Source organism: Barbus barbus, assembly GCF_936440315.1.
Source record: "Barbus barbus genome assembly, chromosome: 17".
NCBI classification, from domain to species: domain Eukaryota; kingdom Metazoa; phylum Chordata; class Actinopteri; order Cypriniformes; family Cyprinidae; genus Barbus; species Barbus barbus.
In genome coordinates, this window is record NC_136745.1 from 9,084,075 (window position 1) to 9,110,259 (window position 26,185).

The following is a 26,185-nucleotide window of genomic DNA, read 5'->3' on the forward strand; positions in this document are numbered from 1 at the left end:
TTAGCATTTATAAAACATATTATAAACAATCCTCACCATTAACTTCAAGGGGTCATGAACTGAGAAATCAAAATTTCCTTGAACTTTTAAAGGGGACCTATTATACAAAAATCACTTTTATAAGCTGTTTGAACAGTTGTGTGGCCACAGTGTGTGAAAACAACCAGCCTATAACGTAAAAAATCCACCAACTCATTTTTTTTAATAAAACCAATAAATCATAAACAGTCTGTCCAAATGAGCTGTTTCATTTTCTCCCTCTGTTCACGTCACCGAGGGGAAAAAGTCTCGCCCATTTTTGACGCTCTCTGCCCTATTAGCACAAACACAGCCCTGAGTGAGAAATTGAGGTCTGCCATTACTGGAGATATATACAATGTAAGCACCAAAGAGGCTTTACAAGTGTTGTGTTTTGGGATGCACTAATGAACATAGGAGTTGCCATAATCTCCCCTCATCTGAGCCCAGGACACTGTGGTTAAATTTCATTTTCGAAGGAAATATCCTGGAAAAAAATCGGTAACGTCCTCTATATGTTTAGGAATCAATACAACGCTTTGTGCTCGAACGTCAGCTCCAGACAAAGTAAGTATCACACGTTTGTTTTCCAAATTGCCTTTCCGAAAGAGCTTCATGGCACTCTGTAAGGCTAATTTATAAAGCTATCATTGTCTCTGAGTGTTTTCACTGATGCTGCCCTCAAGTGCTATCAGAATGATTGTGAACAGGAATGTGGTAGTTAAAAGTTGCATATGAAAGCAATGTGAGTCGATCGTTTGCAGTTGTCGAGCTCATAATCAGAAGTGGGACTTATAAAGTTTGTGATAGTATGAGACCAGCTATGTTGTTATTTTTATCAAATTTATTATGCACAGTATAATCAGATGACTGACTTTGAAACCGAGTAAAAAAAAAAAGTAAAGTAAAGTCGTGACGTATTGTCAAGTATGGTGACCCATACTCGAAATTGGTGCTCTGCGTTTAACCCATCCAAGTGCACACACACAGCAGTGAGTAGTGAACAAATGCACACACACGCACACACCGTGAACACACACCCGGAGCAGTGGGCAGCCATGCTGCAGCGCCCGGGGAGCAGTTGGGGGTTCGGTGCCTTGCTCAAGGGCACCTCAGTCGTGGTATTGAGGGTGGAGAGAGCGCTGTACATTCACTCCCCCCACCTACAATCCCTGCCGGCCGGGGACTCGAACCCGCAACCTTTCGATTACGAGTCCGACTCTCTAACCATTAGGCCACGACTTCCCCAGTAGTTTTCTGTAAAGATAACATGCTTGTATTAATAGTGAAATATTTATTTGCAAAGTCTAGCACTGTCTGCTAACACTGTCTCTTCTCCGGGAGCAACAGCTCACTCACATTTAAAGCAACATACTCAAATCAGCGCGTTTTGGCTCATACCCTAAAAGTGGCAATTTTAGGCAAATTCTATACAAATTTATCTGTTGGGTATATTGAGCTAAAACTTCACATATACGCTCTGGGGACATCAGAGACTTATTTTACATCTTGTAAAAAGGGGCATAATAGGTCCCCTTTAAAATTTGATGGTGCTATAAAAACATTCTGTGAATTTTAGAACTCAAATATGTTTCGTTAGTCTAAAAACAGCTTTTATTGAAGCCAATCTGCCAAAATGACAGCTTGTGTCATTTTACGACTTAATAGTGTGGCTAAACACCCCTCCACAAAAGAAGATCAACGCCTGCTTCTATTTCCCTGCCTGTTTAGCCCTGCCCATTGACTTGTGCATGTAGTGTAAATAACGAGAGAGGCGAATGCAGGTCTACACTGAACCCACACAATAAATATGGCTCCGAAGACAACAGGACGCTGTACAGTGCCAAGTTGTGGAAAAACAGTTATTGCGTTGCCTTCTGATCCAAACATTAAGAAAGAGTGGGTGAACTTTATTTTTTTTTTAATTTAAGTTCCAGACTGTGTCAGTAAGAATTTGGTCCTTTGTTCACTTTGTACCACGGATTCATTTACAAACACAATTTGACACAGGATTTTCAGAAAGGTCAAAACTAAAAGATGATGCTGTGCCGGTTATATTGGATCCGACAGTAATGTGGCAACACACAAGTATGAGTAACAGTTTTTATTACATTGTCACTATTGCTTTGTCTGTTATTACAGATCGTTTGATAGTATTTATGCATTTTTAAACTAATTCACAGCAGCGTCTATCTGTGAAAGATGTAGGCTGTCAAACATAGACAACTGTTAGCCAATCATAGCAGTGGGCATTTACTTCCGAGTTTACAATCGCCCCACCTATTCAAACAGAGCGTTCTGATGAGGGGGGTCAAAACAGGACAGAAAATAGCCTATTACTTCTAAATTATGTTATTTTTTTTATGTAAAAATCTTAGTGGACCTCAGAGAACAGTACAAAATAATAAAAAGGCAGTTCATGGCCCCTTTAAGGTACGTCCTGAGTTTGTTTTGAAGCATCACAATGAGGCAAAATTCTTGCAAACCACTTCTAGACCCCCTAAAATGAACCAAAACACCCTTAAAGGGGTCATCGGATGCCCATTTTACACAAGTTGATATGATTCTTTATGGTCTTAATGAAAAGTCTATAACATACTGTGGTTAAAATTTCTCAATGTAGTGTAAAAACCACCTTTTAAAACCTGTCAAAATCAGCTCTGTTTTCAGCACGCTGATCTAGTCCATGTTGCTTTAAATCCTAGTGAGGTCTGCTGACCCCGCCCCTCTCTTCCGTGGAGTGACGAGCAGACCATAGATATGTGTAGATTCCCTATTCAACCAATCCAGATACGTTGACGCATCAGCCATCTCGCATTCACCATAATAACCAATGACTATTCAAAGATATACAAGCGTATAACTTGCTGTTAGATGCACTCAATGAGCTCAAAGATTCGCTGACCATTCCAAAAATGGCGGATGGCTTACGTATTGTGCCTCATAGAAACAGTCCACAATCAGGCATCTAGGTACATATATTTCTATGGAGCATACTAAACTTCAGCTGCGAAACTGGCTAACTAGCACATTATTAGGAAAGGCGATTTGCAAAGATTCATAAAATCTGTTCTACTCACTTCTTCTATAGATAAAGCCGGATCACGAATGATTCGCGCGAACATAGATGCATTTAGGCAGATCAGGATCAGCGCATTCCCTTCAAAATGAAAGTAACGTTAATCTTCTGCGTCTTCATTGACTCAGATGTCGGGAGTAAATGACGACTGCTATACTCATTATTACATCCAACAGCTAAATACTTCAATCGCTTAATCGGAGACATCTTGTCTTCCCCTGCACCGGAGTCAACACAATGATGGACGGATGACAGCTCACTCAGGACAGGTCTAAGGTAAGACGCTAGTGTCAATCAACTATCATGGGGGGGGCCCTGTACAGAACTACATCATTCTGACAGGGCTCTCAGAACAGCCTGAATTGAGAAAGGGGATTTTAAGATAGGGATTTAAAAAAAAAAACACTGGGTAGATTTTTATCATTATAGGATGGATGTGTACACACACTTCCAACACACATTTATGTTCAAACAACTTGAAAAGTGATTTTTGCATCCGATGACCCCTTTAAAAGGTTCTCGGCTGGCCACATGTTTTGTGGCTCCATTATTTACCATTAAAAAAAGTGGAAGCATTTGGGAAAAAGCTGTCATGCGACTGTCACGCTTTCAGCCTGAAAACATGCCAGTCTGCATTAGATGACCAGGTTAATGTGCTCTAGGAAGACTTTGTCGCCTCATGTAAGCATCTTACACACAAACTCTTCGCTGAAAGTGCAAAAATCTTCCCGCCACAGCTCAGCATTAAATATCCTCCGGTGGTACTTGCATCCGCTGGAAGGGAAGAACGTAGCTGTAATTGCGGCAGCCTAAGAAGATTATAATTGCTTTGCAACTGACACTTTTCCTCTAAAGGGCCCATTTTGCCACCGGGAACCTTCCTCCCTCCCCCACCACAACACTGACCCATTTTTCTGTTCTTGCGCTGTCCAATTCAATCTACCATCCACTCGCTGACAAACTAAGTCGCTCGCCTTTATGAAATTCCACCTGGAGGGCTGTTATGATTGTAGAGATAGAGTGGACATATACGGGAAGCAAGTGAGAAAAAGAAAAGAAACATAAGGGATTATTTTTAGACCACCAAACAACATCTCTTTGTTCACCCTCATTAGTATCTGGCCTGGCATTAGAATTTCGCACATATATGTTAAGAAAAAGATCCCATTCTTTCCCTTGCTTCTCTCGTCCCGCAGATTCTGAATGTAATTAACCATGAAAGACGTAAAATCACACTTAAGGACAACGGCGCTCCATTACAAGAGGCGATGTAATCTTCCTCCTACATTCCCGCTGATGACAGGAGCATGTTCTCGGCAGGGGAGACACGAGGTAATGGGAGATAAGACTTCCCGCCACGGGGCCGCTGACGCATTGGACGGCAGCCACACGAGGCTCGCTAACGAAGATCCGCGATTCATCATGTCAAGTTCTGGGTCTTTTCAAGGCTTTGTGAAGTTAGCATCCCACTGCCATTTGTGGCTGGGTCACCGCGTGAGGTTATGAGCACAGTGTGAATTTACGAAAGGCGATTGTGACAGAAATGCACACGAGGTGAAGTGGGGAATGCCTGGAAACAAAAATGTATGTAGAGGTGTGCCATGGAATTAGTTAAGCACCTAAAATAGATCACGTCAGATTATAGACATACTTAGAGCGGCTTATGAAAAGTGCTTTAGCGTTACAACATGACATTTTGGATTTAGACTCTGGTTTACCGATACAGTATATTTGTGAAAAATATTAAGAATAAGAGACTTCAAATAATCTCTAAACAGAAGTATTAAAGTATTTAGAAAAATGTGGGGATTAGACTTACTTTAGACTTATTTTCACTTGCTAGACAGTAATAAAATCTCACAGGCTGTTTCCAAAAGCTACAAATGTCACTTTGTAAAGAAACATTGCATGCCTGCAAATACCAACACTCTCAAAAATATGGGTAAAATAAATGGACAAACCCAGCGATTCGGTTGTTTTCTACCAACAGTTGGGTTAAAATCTCTGGGGTTGTCCATATTTTACTCAGCGCTGAGTTGTATTTAACCCAGCATTTTGAGTGTATAGACTGAACATGCATGAGTATGAAAAAAAATTAGCAGTTTTGTATTTTACAAAGAGTATCAGCACAAATGAATGGCCAAAAAAATGAAAAGTTTTCAGTTTTTAGTTCGAAAACTGTATCTTGTAAATGCCCACTAAAATATTTCAGAAAAAAATAAATGCTTAAATGATATGTAAATGTTTTTGTGCTAATGCTTTGGGAACATTATAAAAGTGCAGATAACTTAGAAAATTCTATTAATGTTACTAGAAGAATGTGTGTTTATAACTTTAATAGAACCTTGCCAGAACGTTTCCTGTTAGCTGATATCCCACAATACTGTGCTTTCCATTCAATGACAGTTCAGCTAGAATGAACGAATGAACGAATGAACGAATGAACGAACGAACGAACGAAAACAAATAAATAAATAAATAAAAATGTTGTGTAAATGTATGTTTTTGTCCATCTTTTTCCATTTTTGATTTAATTTAGAAATAAATTAATATTGTGGTAATTAAATTTTCACTTAGTTTTCAGTCAAAGCTTGATCTGTTCTGTTGTACATTATTAGCCTGTGATCATAAATCTATTTGAAATCATTTTCAGGAGGCACTTTTATGTGCCTGAGCTTCAAACAAAGCCATAGGCTTGCATTTAAGGAGGGACCTAAGCCATGGCAACCACCTGGCAATGCACTAAAAATCACTTGTTTGTTTTTCTCTGTAAATTTTGCAGAATCGTCTTGTACTGTCTGACACAGACCTGAATTCATGGCTACAGCACACTGATCTCAGCCTGGTATAAAATCATCAGGGAATAAAGAATGTGATCACTGTGGACCAGCGCTGGCAGAGAGCAGGACTTCATTTATATAACTCTGTTAAATAAACAGACACAATCCAGACAGGGTATGGAATATCTCTCTCTCTCTCCCCCCATGTACAATACAGCTCAACATCGACCGCCCACTTTTACAGCAGCCTTGGTTCTGGAAGTATTTTTTCTCATTCATTTTCTCCATAGGGATTTCAGAAAATGATTCATTATAGAGTTGTGAGCCAAGAACTGTTCCAACCAGCTCTCAGATGAGTCACAACATTTGAACTGAAACGCATGTGACAATCTGAAGCTAAGCAGTCCGAATGACGCAATCAAATCAACAACATCAATACAATATGATACTATTGAATTTTAATTTAATTACAGGAAACAACTAAGATGGCGCCACAGATGGCAGCTACTGTGCTTTGCTCTTCAGTGTTTGTACTGTTTTTGTTTGTTTTTCCTGTTTTTTGTTTCTCAAATACGATCAGTTTTACCAGGGATGACCTGCTGAACATTCGGCAGAACACACCAAAAAAAAATTTAACCGGATTTTGACTATTCAGACGTTTTGCTGGACATTGTAGTTGGCGGAGCCGTAGCTCTGGTCAAACGCTTCAGGACACGCAAATGGGGGAAGCGAGCCGGCGCGCTTGTGAAGCTTCATCAGCGCGGATTTCGAATGCCGTTGCCTAGGATCCATCTGGCGAATATCCACTCACTACCCAACAAAACGGACGAACTCCTTCTGCTCTTCTGGACAAACAAGGATTTTTCTAACTCTGCTGCTCTGTGTTTCACGGAAACATGGCTGAATGGCGACATACCGGACAGCGTGCTATATCTACCTAACTTCCAGCTGATCAGAGCAGATCGGGACGCGGAATCAACGGGGAAATCGTGCAACGGCGGGACGTGCTTTTACATCAATGAGAGGTGGTGTACAGATGTAAATGTGTTAAAGAAGATGTGCTGTTTAGAATTTGGAAATGCTCTTCATTAACTGCAAGCCGTTCTATTCGCCGGGGGAGTTCTGCTCGTTCATTCTCGTGAGTGTCTACATTCCACCGCAAGCGCACGTGAGCACAGCTTTACAGAAACTCGTTGATCAGATCACAGACAGAACAAAAACACCCGGACTCTGTTTTAATCATTCTCGGGGACTTTAATAAAGCAAATCTCTCCCGCGAACTGCCAAAATACAGACAGCACATCACATGTCCCACCAGAGACAGTAATATACTGGATCACTGTTACACAGCGATAAAGGACGCATATCACTCTGTTCCACGAGCAGCTTTAGGACTCTCTGATCACTGTTTGGTTCATCTTATTCCGACCTACAGGCAGAAAGTTGAATCTGCAAAACCTGTATTAAGAACTGTTAAAAGATGGACTAATGAGACAGAGCGGGATCTACAAGCCTGTTTCTCTCTCACTGATTGGACTGTTTTTGAAGCTGCTGCCACCGATCTGGACGAGCTCACAGAGACTGTAACTTCATATATATCAGTTTCTGTGAGGATATGTGCATTCCTTCCAGGACTCATTTAACCTACAACAATGGCAAGCCATGGTTCACTGCAAAACTCTAGACAGCTCCGTCAGGCCAAAGAACATGCTTAAAGAAAGGGAGATAAAGTCTTGTACAAACAGGCCAAATACACACTGGAAAAGGAGATCAGAGTGGCAAAGAGGAATTATTCTGACAAGCTAAGGAACAAATTATCTTCCAGTGATTCTGCTTCAGTGTGGAAAGGTATGAAAGATATCACCAGTTACAAGAAACCATCCCCCAGCATCAACAACTAGCAGACGACTTGAATGAATTTATTGCAGGTTTGAAAAATCACCCCATACCAGCCCTGAACACCTCTCCACACAACCATTCACACCTGCAGCAACCCCTCTCCCCCACACCTACAATTCAGATCAGCGAAGACGAGGTGCGCCAGGTCCTCAGAATAAACAAAAGAAGGAAAACACCAGGCCCAGACAGTGTGTCACCAGCCTGCCTAAAAACCTGTGCTGACCAGCTGGCCCTAACGTCTGTGGCCATGAAATCATTTGAAAGACTGGTTTTGGCTTATCTGAAGAACATCACTGGACCCCCCTGCAGTTTACCTACAGAGCAAACAGGTCTGTGGATGATGCAGTCAACATGAGACTTCACTTCATCCTGCAGCATCTGGACAGACCAGGGACCTATGTGAGGATCCTGTTTGTGGACTTCAGCTTCGCTTTTAACACCATCATCACGGACACCCTTCAGAATAAACTGACACAGCTCTCCGTCCCTACCTCTGCCTGTCAGTGGATCAACAGCTTCCTAACAGACAGGCAGCAGCTAGTGAGGCTGGGAAAATAAACATCCAGCACCCGTACCATCAGCACTGGAGCTCCTCAGGGCTGTGTTCTCTCCACTGCTCTTCTCCCTCTACACCAACGACTGCACATCTAAAGACCCCTCTGTCAAGCTTCTGAAGTTTGCAGACGACACCACACTGATCGGCCTCATCCAGGACGGTGACGAGTCTGCTTACAGACAGGAGGTTAAGGAGTTAGCTGTCTGGTGCAGTCTTAACAACCTGGAGCTTAACACGCTCAAAAGTGTGGAGATGATCGTGGACTTCAGGAGAAACCCCCCCTGCTCTCCCCCCACTCACCTTCATGAACAGCACTGTGACTGCAGTGGAGTCATTCAGATTCCTGGGCACCACCATCTCTCAGGACCTGAAGTGGGACAATCACATTGACTCCATTGTCAGAAAGGCCCAGCAGAGGTTGTACTTTCTTCGCCAGCTGAGGAAGTTCAACCTGCCACAGGAGCTGCTGAAACAGTTCTACTCCGCCATCATTGAATCCATCCTCTGCACTTCAATAACTGACTGGTTCAGCTCAGCTTCCAAATCTGACCTCAGAAGACTACGGAGGGTAGTCCGGACTGCTGAGCGAATCATTTATACAACCCTCCCCACTCTCCAAGAGCTGTACTTATCCAGAGTGAGCAAAAGGGCTGGGAAAATCTGGTCGACGCTACAAAGCTCTGTGCACCAGAACGACCAGACACAGAAACAGTTTCTTCCCTCAGGCAATCAATCTCATGAACACTTGACAATAAACGTGGAACACACAACTCTATTATACATTATTTATTCACTACACTTACTTATTTTTTATTTATGATTTTTTTTTTCATTTCAAATTTGTGCATATCAGACCTGTACACACATAATTGTCTATATTATATATTGTGTTTTTGATGTTTTGTACATTGCCTATTTTTAATATTTGTATTATATTCTTTTATTATCTGTTTTTCATGTCCTGTTGCTGTCTTTCTGTTGCACTGTGGAGCTTCTGTCACTATAACAAATTCCTCGTACGTGTAAACATACTTGGCCAATAAAGCTCATTCTGATTCTGATTCTGATTCTGATTCTGAATTTAAATACAAAATACAATACAGTTGAAAAGTTTGGGGTCAGTAAGTTTTTTGAAAGAAATTAATGCTTTTATTCAGTGAAGATTTATTAAATTGATCTAAAGTGACAGTAAAAACATTTATCATGCAAATTTTCTACTTCAAATAAATGCTGTTCTTTTAACATTCATCAAAGAATCCTGAAAAATAACAAATATTATGGGTTCTGTGAAAATATGAAGCAGCAATTGTTTTCAACATTGATAATAATCAGAAATGTTTTTATGAGCAGAAAATCAGCATATTAGAAGGATTTCTGAAGCATCTTGTGACAGAAGACTGGAGTAATAATGCTGGAAATTCAGCTTTGCATCATAATATTTCATAATATTACTGTTTTTACTGTATTTTTAATCAAACAAATGCAGCCTTCATGAGCAGAAGAGACAAAACATAAAAAAAAAAACATAACAAAATCAAGACCCAAACTTTTTAAAAGTAGTGTATATTAGATTAGATTTCATTGCAAAAATATTGAGTAGTTTGATAATGTTTTGAATCAAACTCAATTATGTTTTTAGCAATGCTTCATGGAAACTTCTCTGATTGGTGGATCTCTCTTTAGGATTATGGGTGATGTAGATCTTCAAATTCTGATTTGTACTGCTAAAATCAGACACTTTTGCTATGATGCATTGATGAATAAAACACGAGTTTAAGTTTATAATCAGTTGTTATTGCAACAGTGAATCCTGTATGAATCAGTTTTACATATTCACACCTCTACACACAGTGTGAATCAGACGAGGTTGTGGCTTCTTTACATCGCCTATTAAACTCTCCATTTCACCTGGACTCTTTAACAGCCTCTCCTGCGACGTCTTCGTCCTCCTCTTCGCGTCTGTCTCAGATTTCTCATCACGTGCCTGTCGTTCAGTACTGCCAGAATGCCTTTCTTGCGCTGATTTCCTTAAGACTGTCAGATCTCACTCGACATGCGTGTTTATATGCGACACAGAGCAACACGCGTTAGCTGGCGTTATCATTTGACACGGGAGAGAGGAGCTCGGGAATGTCTGGAAATAACCCACAATTCAACGTTATATAAACAGTAGAAAATCCCACCGACAGATTCAACAAACACACACAGGAATAGGCTGGAGTGAGAGGAGGATTCGGAGATGACAGATTTCATTAGGAGAAGCGGCAGGTCGAGACACTCGCGAGTCTATCTACGGACACCAAATCCCTGACGGACACAGAGAAAGAGAACATATGCATATGCGCGCGCACACACACACACACACATGTTGGTTTTTGTGGTTTATGGGGACTCTCCATAGGCGTAATGGTTTTCATACTGAACAAACTGTGTGTGCTATTGCCCTACACCAACCCTACACCTAAACTTAGCCCTCACAAGAGACTTTGTGCATTTTCAGATTTTCAAAAAAACACCATTTAGTATGTTTTTTAAGCCTTTTGAATTACGGGGACATAGGCAGTGTCCTCATAAACCACCTTCATATTGTAAAACCTCTGTCATACCCATGTCATTATACAAATTTGTGTCCTCATAAACCACATAAACATGCACACACACGCTCATGTCTGGTCCGCTATCCTTGTAGGGACTCTCCATAGGTGTAATGGGTTTTATATACAAACCATATTTTATATTGCCCTACACCTAAACAGGAAACTTTGTGCATTTTTACTTTCTCAAAAACAAAAAAACAAAAAAAAAAAACTAATTCTGTATGATTTATAAGCTTTTGTACCTATAGGACCTGAATTTAGGTCCCCACTGTGAGTCCCCATGAGTCTGTGTGTGTATTCAGGTTACGTTTAGGTTAAGTCCCCACCAGGATATATAAACCTGTACACACACACACACACACACTACTGGGTGTTTTTTTTGTTGTTGTTGTTTTTTTTTGCAAAATTTGATGTTGAGGAACTTTGTTTTGCACAATCTTTTTACGCATTATTTCACAGATTGGAAGGCCTCTGCCCATCTTTACTTCTGAGAGACTCTGCCTCTGTAAGACATCCCTTTTATGTTACATACCTGATGTAAAATAACTTAATTAGTTGCTGAATCTTTTCATAATGTATTGCTTTTTCAGCCCTTTGTTGCCCCCGTGCCAACTTTTTTGAGACATGTAGCAGGCATCAAATTTGTAATGAGATAGCCAACATTTCTGCCCGCGTGCAATGCAGCTCTCAGTCACTGAACGTGTATGGGTTTCTCTCATTTCTCTCATTTTATTTCTATAGCACAAATTAATACAACCATTGTTGCCCAATGTGATGTACAAAGATAGATAAAATAATTATAACATCACACCACACACACAAAGTTTTACTCTAGATCTGGGAATTGCCAAAAGTTGCTGATCAGAAGACCTCAAGGATCTAGAAGAAGTGTCATGTTTCACTAAGGCATCAAGATATGTTGGCGACAAACCATATAAGGATTTAAAAACAAACACTAAAAGTTTGTATTCTATATTCGTAAATGAACCGGCAACCATTTGAGAGAAAACAAAATCGGTGTAATATGCTCATACTTGCGTGTACCTGTCAGCAGCCTAGCTCCTGCATTTTGAACTGCCTGCAAACGCGCCAAACCTGTCTGGTTAACGCCTATATATATATAGTATTACAATAATCGAGTTGTGAAAAAATGAAGGCATGGATGAGTTTCGAAAAGTCTTTATTTTAGCTAGAAGTCTCAGTTTAAAAAAGCATGATTTAACAACATGATTTAACAACATTTGAGTTCTCTGTCAAACCAGACACCTGAATTTTTCACAACTACTTTGTTGTACACAGCCAGGGGACCCAAATTTACATTTACAGAAGTTAATTTTCAGTTTGTCCAAATAAAATAATCTCTGTTTTATTATCGTTAAATTTCAGAAAATTTAAAGCCATCCAGCTTTTTACGTCCCTTAAGCAACTTGTTCAACTTAAGCGTTCTTGTCATTCTTATGAAATGGCATGTAAATCTGTGTGTCGTCAGCGTAACAGTGAAAAGAAACACCATGTTTTCTAAAAATAGATCCCAAAGGACGCATATTCAATGAAAACAGAAGGGGAGCAAGAATGGACCCTTGAGGAACTCCACAGGTAATTTGACAACCGGTTCTAAAAAATCTCATAAGAAATTTTAAGCTTGACTTTCTTCCACTTGGGCTCAGCACATCTACACAACCGGCGAGCAGCACAGGTGGAATTGTTCACAGACTGTACAAGATTAAACAAATCAATAAGATTTAAAAACTTTCTTGCCAGCCCATTTGAGGAACAACAGATATGAAGTCCCCAAGTATCACAAGTCTGCCGTAATTCATCACAATTCCTCCTAAAAATCCAGTGAACTCAGGAATAAAGTTCTTATTTATTTTGGGTGGTCGGTATACCAACACGCACAACACTGGATTCTGTGAATCAATTTGCATCAACTGCACTTCAAGGCTTGAAAAGGAATCAGTCTTAATGCTTCAACAGTTAAATTTCTTCTTAAAAATTGATGTCAGACCTCCACCACGACCAGTAGTGCGGGGTGAACTAATAAAATCACAGTCTGATGGTACCTGTCAGTCCTGTGTCGTGTGTGTCATGTGTGTCCTTATTTGGTTTGTTTCCTGTCCTTGTTCAGTGTGATTATTAGTTAATTCTGTTCAGCTGTGTTTTAGTCATTATCTGTAATTATCCTGTGTATTTAAGTTCCTGTCTGTTCAGTTAGTTTTTGTTTGGTCTACTCAATACTCCTGGTGTTGCTGTCTTGCCGACTATTTATTTGCGTTTATCCGTGTTCTGCATTCCTCCCCGATGTGTGCACCGTGACAATACCAGCTCTGCAAAAGGGCTAAGGTCTCCAACATTTGTGACGTGAGTGATAATGTAATGTAACATTGATAATGTAAAACTCTGGGCAAGTTTTCTTGCATGTACCCATTTTTAACATGTCTTGATTGTCGTGCAGTCTGACATTAATGACAACTGAGATCCCACAGTGTGATATGCTGATCATGTTCGTACAGTCTCACAAGCAACAATCGTAAACGACTATTATAAATCGTGCAGTGTGCACACGGCTTAAGAAATTAGTTTGTAGTTACTAGGGTGTTGCTATGTGGCTGCATTCTGTTTTTCTTTTTTAAGTTGTCACTATATGTGGCTGCTAAGATGTTCTGGCTGCTTAATAGCAAGTTGCCAATGTTATGTTGCTAAGGTGTTCTGAGAATGTTTTAAGATGTCACTATCTGGTTTCTAAGGTTCTGGGTGCTTTGTAGCATGTTACTATTCAGTTGCCAGGGTTTTGAGTATTTTTAGTATGTCACTGGGTTTTCTTACGGTCTTGTATGAAGAGAGTCCCCCCCCACACACACACATCTCTGGTCTACAGATTATGGCTTGTGCTCCTCCAGTAAATCTGCAGGATTTTTTTTCTCCTGTTTCACTTTCCACCAGACAAATACAATGAAGTCTAACTTAAGCATTCACTGAGATACTAATATTAATGCTTGTCTTAGAAAAACACTAATATTCCCATTTTAATATTCAAATGTTTAAAATGGGCTCCAGATGGGTGAAATCTGTGTGCGCACACTATCTCAGAGGAACATATATATTTCTAGATAAGACTGGATACTGATGGTTTTGTTTAATGTGGTTTTTTTTTTTTTTGGTATCAGATGAACAGACCTGCTGATGTTAAACTGGCACACATCTCTGCTCTCATTCCCTTCATCACAGCACATTCTCACAGTTATCAAGTATATGCTAATGTACGAGAGAAAGTGTTTAGATGTTGTAACTACTCCCCATTTCCTTTCACCTTGTAGCTTTTTAGCTGTTCGTGTATATGGGGTCTTACCGTGACAAACAAATAAAAGAACAAATATTCCATATTGTGTAGTCTTAACAATACATGTACAATAATTATAGAAAAATGATTAATTGTTCTTTAAATGTTAGATTAAGTATAATGGGACATGTATTGCACCACTGTCCCTTTGTTTTCTATGACTTTTTGGATAATAGTGTTACTTCTGCGATTACATGTTTGCATGTGTACACTGCATAAATATGCAGTTATTTCTTAAAGTCTCTTAAATCAGTGGGATTATCCTCTCAAACACTTACTTCACGAGAGTGTCTATCTGAATCCATAAAGATCACCGAATGTGAGATGTGCGTACAGACCGAGAGAATACAATGAATTTTAATGGGTGTGTCAAGTGTTTGTCTACATGGCTGGACCGAGCGAGTCAGAAATCAGAGCTGCAGCTCAAAGATCAGCCCAAGACAAACATCACATCAAAAAAATTAATTTCGTCACAAAAAGTTTTGGCACATGCAAAAATTATATTTCTATGAAATTGCTGTCTTTTTTATTTTTTTCTTGTTTATGTAACCGTTAGCAAAAATGTTAAGGGAATGTTTCATTTTATCATTTCGGAAACATCCTCTGAACATTTTGGAATAAGCAGCAAGTAGCAAACAAACAAGCATTAGATGAGTGTCCAAATAAAACTTTTTTTTTTTTTTTTTTTTTTTTTAAGGGGGAAAAAAGTTCTAAGAGCAATTTGATAACATTCCAATTAAGTTAAAGGGCACCTGTTATGCAAAATCCACTTTTACATGCTGTTTGGACCTAAATCTGTGTTGGCAGTGTGTGAACACAACCACCTTACAATGATAAATCCACCCACTCATTTTTTTTTAATCCCCTTTAAACCAAGTCAGTTTGCCTAGGCCTGCCATTTTGATTCTCATGCAGTGTGGCGTCACATTGCATAAGGCCGGCCCACGGGGGCTGATTGCCAGCCCTGCATTGCTATACAGTTTCCGCTCTCAGTGGTTGTTCGCTGTACTCCATTTTCTCTTCTCTCGAACAGCTGTAATGTCAACAATGTCTCGCAAGCAACCCTGATCTGTGTTTGGATGGAAGACTGAACATAAGAGTCTTCATTTCCTCCCAATATCTGAGCTGCTGAGGACAATGTGGATTACTTTAATTTTTCAAGGTAATGTGCCTCAATCTACCTAAATACGTGCATCACTCCAGACTCCTTTGTGAATGTCATGTTATAGTGCCTAGCGTTTTAACTGTATTTGTGAGCTCCATAACATCGCACTGTTTCGTCCCACTTTCAGTGCATTTGGCTTCCCATGTGTACAGCTGCACACTCTCTTGCTCTGTTATGTTTCGTCTACCGGTTATTTATTGTTATAGATGTATATGCCATGCCCTCTTCTGGAGACGGGGCAGGAATATGCAGGTCATTTGCATTTAAAGCGGTACACACCAAAACAGCTTTTTTTTTTTTTTTTTTTTTGTGTAAGACACCCCAAAAATGACTTTTCCAGTGGTTATAATAAATGATCTGTTGGGTATTTTGGGCTGAAACCTATCAGACACATTCTGGGTACACCCAAGACAAATATTAGGATACAGCAGGGCTAAAGGTGCCCTGGGGTAAGAGTGCCCTCCATTGCCCGCTCCTCCAGAGCACCCTCCAGCATATGCCTGTGGCCGAGCCGGCAAAGGCCACGGAAGCTCCGCCATGGCCCCCCCCGAGTCTCCTGATCAGTCATGGAGGCCTCCTCTGTGTTCCTGTCCTGCACCAGCCTCCAGATCACCTGTGTTGTAACATTCATCTTGTTTGCTGGTCTTTATAAGCCTTCTGTTTCTGTTCAGTCTTGGAAAGGAAAGGATGTGACATGTGGCCAAGTATGGTGGCCCATACCTGGAATTTGTGCTCTGCATTTAACCCATCCAAGTGCACACATACAGCAGTGAGAAGTGAACACGCACCCGGAGCAGTTGGGGGTTCGGTGCCATGCTCAAGGTTCTCACCTCAGTCATGGCATTGAGGGTGGAGAGATCGCTGGACATTCACTCCTCCCACCTACAATCCCTGCCGGACCAGAGACTCGAACCCGCAAGCTACTAAATGCAAACCTTCAGATTACAAGTCCAGCTCTCTAACCAATAAAATATGACCGCCCCCATTCTCGGATTAATGTTGTTTTGAATGGTCAAAGTGTGGTGATGTTCATTAAAAGTATCGGTTTAATCCTTCCTCGTGCGTGATCACTACAACCACGACCGTGTGACTATTAATCATATAATTTGTTGTTACTACTGTAAATATATATTCAATTATTATTGGATCTCCTTCACTACTTTCAGAATCTTTACTTATTAAAATTATTTTGTTTCTGTATTTAAAAATATATTTTTAATATTAACATTTTAATGGCAGTATATTTATTGAACAAATTAATTCTTTAATTTTCAAAATAAGCAGAAAATAGTGCAAACTTCCTAAAGTTATTGTTTTTAACAAATATTAACTTAGACATAAAAAAAAAAAAAAAAAAAATTTTTATCAATACCGTGAGCATTTTACCCCGTGTGTGAGGTAAAAGCCCCCCCTTGCCACCTCTAGGGGTGTCCCCGACTAAGGATCTTCATAGTCGAATTGGAATTTTTCGAATCATGCCAATATTCGACTGATAGTCGAATCATATGTTTGGGGGCGTGGTCAAAATACATTGCCAAGAGTCAAGTCAGACAGTTATTGAGGTGCAGAGGATGGATTCAATGATGGCGGAGTAGAACTGTTTCAGCAGCTCCTGTGGCAGGTTGAACTTCCTCAGCTGGCGAAGGAAGTGCAACCTCTGCTGGGCCTTTTTCACAATGGACTCAATGTGAGTGTCCCACTTCAGGTCCTGAGAAATTGTGGTGCCCAGGAATCTGAATGACTCCACTGCAGTCACAGTGCTGTTCATGATGGTGAGTGGGGGGAGAGCAGGGGGGTTTCTCCTGAAGTCCACGATCATCTCCACAGTTTTGAGCGTGTTAAGCTCCAGGCTGTTAAGACTGCACCAGACAGCCAGCTCCTTAACCTCCTGTCTGTAAGCAGACTCGTCATCGTCCTGGATGAGGCCGATCAATGTGGTGTCATCTGCAAACTTCAGGAGCTTGACAGAGGGGTCTTTAGATGTGCAGTCGTTGGTGTACAGGGAGAAGAGCAGTGGGGAGAGAACGCAGCCCTGAGGAGCTCCAGTGCTGATGGTGCGGGTGCTGGATGTGTATTTTCCCAGCCTCACTAGCTGCTGCCTGTCTGTCATGAAGCTGGTGATCCACTGACAGACGAAGGTGGGCACGGAGAGCTGTGTCAGTTTATTCTGAAGGGTGTCCGGGATGTTGATGTTAAAAGTGGAGCTGAAGTCTACAAACAGGATCCTCACATAAGTCCCTGGTCTGTCCAGATGCTGCAGGATGAAGTGACCTGTTTGCTCTGTAGGCAAACTGCAGTAAGGGTCCAATGATGTCCTTCAGATCAGCCAAAACTAGTCTTTCAAATGATTTCATGGCCACAGACGTTAGAGCCACCGGTCTGTAGTCATAAAGTCCAATAATTTTGGGTTTCTTTGGGACGGGGATGATGGTGGAGCGTTTGAAGCATGAGGGGACTTCACACAGCTCCAGTGATCTGTGTGAAGATGGGGGCCAGCTGGTCAGCACAGATTTTTAGGCAGGCTGGTGACACTGTGTGGGCCTAGTGCTTTCCTTCTTAAAGACTAGAGAACTTTGAACAAACCTTCTATTAGCATTACTGGAAGAACATTTGTACTTGAGAGAACCATGACAAAACATTCTTCTGTTAGCTAAGTAAACAACCTCATAAGACATGGTCACATAATGACAACAGAGAAGTAAATTTGGTCCCAAATTTACCCGTTTCAATGTAAAAGAATTGAAAGCAGCACAACTTAACAATTAAATGCAAATTACATGCAAAACACACAATAAACACAAACACCGTCTCAATGGGTAGTTTAAGAGCGTGTGTCATTATTGACACGCTCTGCACAGCATTTGGGATGTGGCGGTCATTATCTTGAGCGTAAACATTAACGGAATGAGGTTATTATTATTTCTCAACACAGCTTGATAATAAAACACTACTGGAATGAGCCAGATAGTGAGAAAATAACAGCTTTTTCTCTGCAGCTTTGTGCATTTACACATTTACTGTATCTTGAAACTGAATCCTCACAGGACTGGTTTAATTATAAATCAATGAGCGAAAAATCAGTTGATATTTCCAGGCATCTCCTGTTGTTGACTCTGTGACTGTAGCACGTCCTACTCAGCGCTGACTCACTCAACATCTAATGCTTTCGGTTAAAATTAGAGCCAGCGTGGTTAGTTCGCGGGCTAGTTTATTTATTTTATTTTTTCCCAGCCAGGCGGGTGTGTGTGTGTGTGTGTGTGTTTATGCGCAAGGATTTGAGCGCTGCATCCCGTAATAACCCGTGAGTCGGTTGACAGGTGAGACCAGGCAGAAGCGCCACGCGTTCTGCTGTTTGTCCCACGCTGTGACAGAACAGATTCCGTGTGTTCTGCTTTCACTCTCCAGTCAATATGACTGCAGTCTCACCTCAGATGGCACGACAGCAGACTGTTCGTGGACACACAGCAGTGACAGGAGCGTTCTCCAAATCACAAGGGTGTTGTTTACATGGTACCAGAGCTGTAGAGCTTCTGAGGATAAACATGTGGCTAGATGTGTTAAAGTTTGTGAGGTGCATCACATCTTAAGAGGAAATTCATTAAAAGTGAATTGTGCTTGCTGATAGTATGTTTATTTGCACACGTCTTTGTGGTCCCCATGTGGTTTTATGGTCTCCAGCCTGACCAAATAGTTTAGACTGTTACTCCATTTGGATGGTTTTAGAGACTATTAGGCCACCTCAAGGGTAGATTACACTAAACGACTTTTCGATTTGAATGAATTTAAAAAGTAGGCATACAATTGCTGACTTTGGTTACAGAAGAAAAATTAATAATCATAGAATAAATGACTGCGGATCGTACACTAGCTACTTTTTAAGTCGCTCTCTGATGTGTGTCGATCGCTAGCATACACATGACAAATGCAAACATGGTGTTCTAAAATTAAAAATTACAAGTTAGAACCTTTTAAATGTTGTGTTAGCTCATGGCTTTGTATTGCTGTATTGTGTTAGTTTAGAAAAATCATCTGCTGAAGTCTATTGCAGATAGGCTATGTGCGTAAAAGTAGTTACAGACATTCAGGCAACTTGTTCTTGAGTGTTCATGGACCTGCTTTGGCCATTCCAATATGGCGGATGGCTTACGTATGTAGCGGCCTATAGAAACAGCTGCTAATTGGGCATCTACCATATTTTTAAACACGGAAGTAACTCTATGGGTGAGCTTCCAGTTTATTAGTCGCTATAGGGAAATAACGAGAACAAGACTGTGCGGTAAATGGTAAAACTGTTTGCACTTCAAACCAGTGTGTTTTTAATTAAGATAATACATTAAAATAATATGGTAAGACACACCAATTTTCAATATCAAGGAGCAAAACGAGTGGTTTTGTACAGCTAAAAGTAGCTGGACATGGATGAGACCGGAAGCGAGACCCAAAAAATTTACAAATGGCCATGCCCACTCTTACAGAAAGAAAAAGGTGGAATATATGTCTATGTTTGATATCCTCTGACGGGATGGAATCATAGTTTGAAGCTAAAAAAAAAAAAAAAAAATGTACTCAAATCTACAGACTATCGGCAAATAGCGTTGATTTCAAATTGGGGCAAAATTCGTGTAGTGTTTAAAGGGTTAGTTCACCCCAAAATGATCATTCTGTCATTCATTACGCACCCTCATGTTTTTCCAAACCCACAAGACCTTCGTTTATCTTCAGAACACAAATTAAGATATTTTTGATGAAATCTGAAAGCTTTCTGACCCTCCCATAGATCGCAACACAACTGTAATGTTCCTAGGCCCAGAAACGTAGTAGGGACATCTGTAAACAGTCCATGTGACATCAGTGACTCAAAAGTTTTGTGAAGCTACGAGAATACTTTTTGTGCGCAAAGAAAACAAAAATAATGACTTTATTCAACAATTCTACTCCCCCGACCATTTTGGAGAGTATCACAATGCATATGCACGCTTTACCCTAAGCATAAACAATACTGATTACACCGATTACGTTCATGCGCATCCTTCCCCCTAGAATGTAAACAACGCTGATTATGTTCTTGGGTACTCTCCAAAATGGCAGAAGCCATAACTCGGGGGAGAATAATTGTTAAATGAATTGTTTTTGTTTTCTTTGCGCACAAAGTATTCTCGTAGCTTCGCAAAATTGAAGTTGAACCACTGATGTCACATGGACTGTTTACTGATGTCCTTTACTATGTTTCTGAACCTGGGAACATTATAGTTGTATTGCTGTCGATGGGAGGGCCAGAGAGCTCTCAGATTTCATCAAAAATATCTTAATTTGTGTTTCGAAGACGAACGAAGGTCTTGGGGGTTTGGAACAACATGAGGGTGAGTAATTAATGACAGAATTTTCATTTCGGGGTGAACTATACCTTTAACTTATTTTTGTGCATTTTTATTTGTTGTATGCACATAATATCTATACCATATGCAATACTATATTTTTACAAAATTGTATACATTTAAATTGTTTTGGGAACCCTGCATTAAAACGTAAAAATTTGTCACTTAAAACATAAGGTTAACTTAAAACTCATCACTTTTAAATTGTTGTCACACCATGAGCTGTTTTTGCAATTTACTCTTTATTCTTCACGTGTAAAGGAACTAAGTCTAAGAAAAGTATAACATTAACATTACTATTCATTTTTATGTCAGTCATTAATTAAGGCCATTGCAATTCTTGCAACTGTGGTGTAACAGAAGGGGGCAGATAGTTTTCTTCAAAACTGTGACATTAAACCAGATTTTATTGATTTAGGTAACCTCTATACATGTTTAACTAACTTGCCCAGTAAGATTCTCTACAAACTGTTGCTCAATATTTGATCGGAAAGAGAAAACTGAATATAGAAGAAGACAATTCACACTAATGCCAGATATAGCACCCCTTGTGCTAAACACAGATAATGCAACACATACTCACTTTGAGCTTTGAATTTTTGGACACATTTCTGAAAACAAAGATGCATGATGTTTCAGACCTAAAAATGAGTGCTGCTTGGCTAGAATAATAATAATACATTTTATTTGTAATGCACCTTAAGCAACACAGTGGAGTGGACTTTATGCTAATAGTCAAAATTGTTAACAGTGTTAACAGATTCTGATCACCTGTAGAAGCTTTCATCAGTCATCCAGTACCTATCCCAGGGTGCTGTGGGGCGACTGGCTCGACAAGAAAGAATGGTATGGTGATGATGATGGCGGCGCTGGTGGGACTTTGCTGCTGACAGTAATGAGTGATTGCTTCTCTCCAGGGAAACAAAAAGTGTGTGAGGAAGGGAAAAAAAGAAGAATGTAAAGGGAATAAGTGGTGTCATTATTCTTGCCATACGCCAGTGCGTTTGTGCTCTAGAGGACTAGAATATAATCAATATCCTTCTGTTCAAATGCGCTCTCACTCACTCACTCACTCACTCTCTCTCTCTCTCTCTCTCTCTCTCTCTCTCTCTCTCTCTCTCACACTCACACACACACACACACACACACACACACACACACACACACACACACACACACACACACACACTTGAGGTGTTTGTGGAGGAACTCTTCAGCATGATCTTTACAGTTCTGGTGGAGGCCGATCAAATCAAATGTTTGGGGGTTTTGTCACACATCCATGAATCTGAAAAGGAAAGAGGTGTCCTAGATGAATGAAAAAACACAAATTAATGGACCTTAATCAGGAAAGATGCTATTTTTAATTGGATGCAAATTAATATGAAGCTTTTGGCTACTGGAAATGTTTTGGAAAAACACATTTTAATGTTTTATTGACTGTAAAATGAAATGTTTTCCATTTTTTAATTGCATTTATTCTGATTAAAGGTCCATTACACAAAGACAGCAATGAATGGAGAGCAAACAGAAAGAGCTTCTATTTCTCAGATGTTTCTCCTGAGAAAAAGACCTCAGAAATGAAGAGATATTGGTAACGTCTCAAACTCAAATTGAATTGTTGAGATGTTAATATAAAGCGTAAAATAAAACAAAAATACTAGATTAAAAACTTATTTGAAAACAAGTTAATATCAATAATTAAACAAAAAAAGGTTTAAGATGAAGTACTAAAACTGAAATACAGATTAATTAAAGCTGAACAGAAATATTAAAATATATGAAGCTGAAATAAAATAAAAATATAAAATAATTTAATATCAATAATAATAATAATAAGTGAGAAGTTAAAGGTGAAATACTAAAACTGAAATACAAATAAATAAAGCTAAACAGAAATATAAACAACTAATAAAATAAAAAGACATGACAAAAGCTTAAACTAAAATAAAAAATGAAAACCGCATTGAAAATAATAAACTTATTCAAAGAAAAACATAAATAATTATGTTATAGAGTAGAGGGATCAATTGAGCAATTTATAGCAAAAAAAATTATATGGAACCGAGACAAAGTTGACATTTGAACGAATCCTCCCTGAGAACTCTAGAAGAGAAAGCTCTGAGCAATATAATGTTCCTCCGGGGTGAGACTGCAGCACTGGCATGAGTTTTTAATGCATAAATAAATTAAATGAAGGAGCTGGGCATCCACAGATCACAAACACTGTGCCAGCGTCAGTCATGCCACCGCATTCATGTGACGTCCCCAGAGGGCGGCCTCATCTCACAATGTCACAGTCGCCTGCCTCTTCCTCTCCTCCTCTTCCTCAGTGGCTCCCTGAAGACATCTGGACACACACCAGGCGAGATGTCATGCACCCCGAGCCTTCAGTTCCCTCTGCTGGAGCTGTGCCCGTGTTTATTTCCCGTTTTATATCATTAGTTCGACGTTTGAATGTGTCGCTGCAGCTGAAACAGGATTTAGACTGTTTAGCATTCAGCAGCGTGTCCCAAAACAACCTCTGCTGTACCTCGCCTGGGACAAAAAAACAAAATATGTTATGATCCAAACATCATGGCCCTGCACCCTTATGGATGAATCATTTTAACGTAGTGCACTGGAAAACATAATTTGTCCAAATTTCACAACAACAACATACTCATTAATTCACTGATTCTTTTTTTTATATCCATCCCTGACTGGAACGCAAGGATGTATAATGCCTCAAAACAACACAAGATTCAAGATTTAATTTTAAATCAGTCTCTCTCTCTCTAAATATATATGTTATGTTTAACACTCAATATAAACAATTTCAAGACAAAAATCAAGTCTCTGACTGGAACACAATGTATGTCTCAACTCAAATTTCAGTTTGTGAAATCAGTTTAAAATGTAAATTTCAGAAAACTTTTTAACAATCAGTGCACGATATTTCAAAACAACAAACAAGATCAAAACAAGATACTTTAACCTGATTAAATTATTGCAATAAAAATATGAACAATTATGTATACGAATGTTTAATATCAAACAACATCAGTCCAACTCATTTGATTCCTCTATGACCAGTACACAAGAGTGTATATATCTTAAAAATTGACCTGATTCAAGAGATTCATTCACTTTAAATCTATTTTTGACTGATCTAAATGTCAAAGAAGAAAATTGTTTAACACTGAATACAAAAGATATGATGACTAAAATCAAGATCAAAACCAAATTAGATTCATAAATCTGATTCAATTAATTTCAATGGAAAATCTCACACAAGGAATGTATGATGTCTTAAAACAACATGGGTTCAAAAATTGTTCTCACTTAGTTCAAATAAAACCAGTTTAATGTATTCAAATTCGGCATTATTTAAATGCTGATCAGATTACAGATTCTATTATGTATAAAACACTGATTCTGATTCACATTCAAATGTAATGCATTCAGCAGTAAGTCCAGTAATTCAAACTATTTTAAGGTAATTAAAAAGTTACAAACTAATTTAAAAGCTCAACAAGGAACAGGGTCTTAATCCGAATTTTCACACATTTCCTACTAATGTAAACAGAGCAGTATGTTCAATGTTCACAGTTTTCATAAAGCAGTAGGAGAAAAGTACCCCAATGACCAACTATTTCCTGACATATTCTGAAGTCAGCGTCCACTGGACACTTTACTATCCCATGAGGCCACGGGAGAACTTGCTGGTATAGGTCACATGACAATGACAACATCACAAATGTAGTTGGTCATCAGGATTACATTTATGTATGTAGTTTTTAACAGCTGTGAAGAAGTATTATGAGATTTTAGATGCAGCCCACGTGTCTAAGAGGACGTTTGATCTGCTGCTGGTTGCTGTGGACAGAGGTGAGTATTAGTACTCACGTGCGAGCAGGTGAGTGCCTGCAGCTGCGTTTAAATGCCCCTCACATGATTAATGGCTGGCCTCCTTTATCACCTGACTCAGGCGATGACGTGATATCTGCAGGCATGAATGATTTCTATTTTCTAATTTCTGATATATTAGAACAGACATGATGATGACAAGTAAATTAATGTATGATGCATTAGCTATTATGAATCTCATTTCAGTAGATATGCCACATTATTGACTAAAATGTACTACTCACCCTCATATTCATCCAAACCCATAAGCTGTTATTTTTCTGTGCAAAAGGAAAATTTTACAATTCGAATTTCGGAAGTGTTGATGGTTTTTTTTTTTTATTTGAATAAAATGAAAACTAAAAGATTTTCAAATCACATGAGCCAATATTTTATTCACAATAGAACATAGATAACAACAAATGTTTAAACTGAGAAATTTTACACTTGTGTCCACTAAATGAGCTCATTTCAAATTTGATGCCTGCTACAGGTCTCAAAAAAGTTGACACGGGGGCAAAAAAGGGCTGAAAAAGCAAGAAATTTTGAAAAGATTCAGCTGGGAGAACATCTAGCAACTAATTAAGTTAATTGACATCAGGTCTGTAACATGATAAAAGGGATGTCTTAGAGAGGCAGAGTTTCTTAGAAGTAAAGATTGGCAGAGGCTCTCCTATCTGTGAAAGTGCGTAAAAGATTGTGGAATGCTTTAAAAACAATGTTCCTCAACGTCAAATTGTAAAGTCTTTGCAAATCTTATCATCTACAGTGCATAACATCATCAAAAGATTCAGAGAAACTGGAGAAATCTCTGTGCGTAAGACCTTTGTTGGATGCCCGTGGTCTTCGGGCCCTCAGACAACACTGCATCACTCATCGGCATGATTCTGTCACTGACAATACTAAATGGGCCCAGGAATACTTCCAGAAACCACTGTCGGTAAAAACAATTGGCCGTGCCATCTGCAGATGCCAACTAAAGCTCTATCATGCAAAAAGGAAGCCATATGTGTACATGGTCGAGAAGCGCTATCGTGTCCTGTGGGCCAAGGCTCATTTAAAAAATGGACTGTTTCAAAGTGGAAAAGTGTTCTATGGTCAGACGAGTCCAAATTTGACGGAATCTTGATGGAAATCACGGACGCCATGTCCTCCGGGCTAAAGAGGAGGAAGACCTTCCAGCGTGTTATCACCATTCAGTTCAAAAGCCAGCATCTCTGATGGTATGGGGGTACATAAGTGCATACGGTATGGGCAGCTTGCATGTTTTGGAAGGCACTATGAATGCTGAAAGATATATAAAGGTTTTAGAGCAACATATGCTCTCCTCCAGACAACGTCTATTTCAGGGAAGGCCTTGTGTATTTGTGCCTTGTGTATTTCAGCAGGACAATGCAAAACCACATACTGCAGCTATTACAACAGCATGGCTTCGTAGTAGAAGAGTCCGGGAGCTGAATTGGCCTGCCTACAGTGCAGAGCTTTCAC